At 43.9% G+C, this 1694-nt stretch overlaps 1 non-coding gene across 1 annotated transcript; it reads right to left on the reverse strand.

Moving 5' to 3' along the window:
- Positions 1 to 1399: 1399 nt before the first annotated feature.
- TRNAR-UCG (transfer RNA arginine (anticodon UCG)) lies at positions 1400 to 1483 on the reverse strand. The gene has a single exon. It is a non-coding gene; the product is annotated as a tRNA-Arg (tRNA).
- Positions 1484 to 1694: the final 211 nt, after the last annotated feature.

Genomic DNA, 1694 nt, shown 5'->3' on the forward strand with positions numbered 1-1694 from the left:
CCCTTGGTGAGCTGCAGGCTGTTATGGGAAGTGAAAACGACCAGGGGCCTCTGACTACCAGGGACCCTCTGCTGCATCTGGAAGTGTTAAGCAAGACCTTCAGGCTTGGGGGGGGGAGGGATATTTGTGGTCTGCTTCATTCCAGCAGTGACTTGAAATGAAAAGGGGGCTCATTTTTCTGTACATGATCATACACATGCGACCTCCATTATCATGCATGTTAATGTATGTTACACATATATCACACATGGGCAAGCTACCTGACTTTCTCTGCTTCCGCTTCTTAATTGATGTTATCTACTTTCCTGGATTGTTGTGATGGTTTAATTAAGTTAGACATAATAATTAAACTGCCCTTGATAAAGTGCCTGACTCCTGGACATGATATAACGAGGGTCCCCTAACCACCAGTCAATTCTACCACTTAAAATAAAAATCAGCCCTACTGTTTATTTGGTTTGGAATTCCACGGAGCAAACACTAGAGGTTGATGTTATCACCAAATCACCAAAGCGATGAGGTCGTATGGCGCTGTGGCAAAGCAAGGCAAAAGAAGGAGAAAGAGAAAGCAAAAAGAGCAGAGAAAAGGCAGAAAGAGAGAGAAACAGTGAGGGAACAGGGAGAGAAAATGTATAGACATAATAAGAGCCAGGTGGGAGAGAGAGTTTATGTTCGCTTTGGACAAGCCATTCATAACCCACACAAAAGACAGCAACGCTATAATAGATAATTATTTAGATAGTATCTACTTAATCAGTCCCAAATAGTGCTCAATTACTACAGAATTAGAAATCCTTAATTATTGGTGTGGAATTTCAAAAGAACAGCCTAGGAAGGATGCAGACGCTCCCGTTGGGTGCCCAGGTGGGACCCAGGCGTGCCAGGCTGCTGCCATCACTCACCTGGGAGAGGGGCTGGGCTGATGTTTTCAGAAAGCAGCTGGGACAATTATAGGTCTGCGGAGAACAGCTGGAGATCCAGGAGAAACAAGTGGAAGCTAAGCTGTGCCCGAAGCTATATTTGAGTCGTTGTATTTTATCTGTGGCTTTTTTACTTGAAAAGAACAAGCACAGCCATGGTGCATGCTGAATGAATGAATGAATGAATGAATGAGGTTGAGACATTTTTATTACTTTAATACATGTTCTTTCTCTCATGCTGGTCCCATTGACAAAACAGGAAATTTACTTTATGTCTAGAAGAGGGAATACTGATTATAGTAAAGGAACACATTGCACTAGATTTTAAGTACTTTACATAATATTAAAACATTTTTTTTAACATTCATTTGTCTTTTTTTGAGAGACTGAGAGAGACAGAGCATGAGTGGAGGAGGCGCAGAGAGAGAGAGGGAGACACGAATCCGAAGCAGGCTCCAGGCTCCGAGCTGTCAGCACAGAGCCCGATGTGGGACTCGAACCCACGACCACGAGATCATGACCTGAGCCGAAGTCGGACGCTCAACCAACTAAGCCACCCAGGCACCCCGAGTACTTTACATAATAAATAAAATCCCCAATAACTACCCTGTAATGGAGGGACTATTGTTATTCTCATTTTAGAGATAAGGAGCCTGAAGAATAAAGGTCAAGTAACTGGCTCAAGATCACAAAGCTGAGTGGTGGGGCTGAGACTTGCACTGAGCAGTCTGGCTCCAGAGTTTGTGTTTCGAGCCACTAGGCCCACAACCTCTC

This window comes from Herpailurus yagouaroundi, unplaced genomic scaffold (assembly GCF_014898765.1).
Source record: "Herpailurus yagouaroundi ecotype Mexico unplaced genomic scaffold, PumYag 188, whole genome shotgun sequence".
Taxonomy (NCBI): Eukaryota; Metazoa; Chordata; class Mammalia; order Carnivora; family Felidae; genus Herpailurus; species Herpailurus yagouaroundi.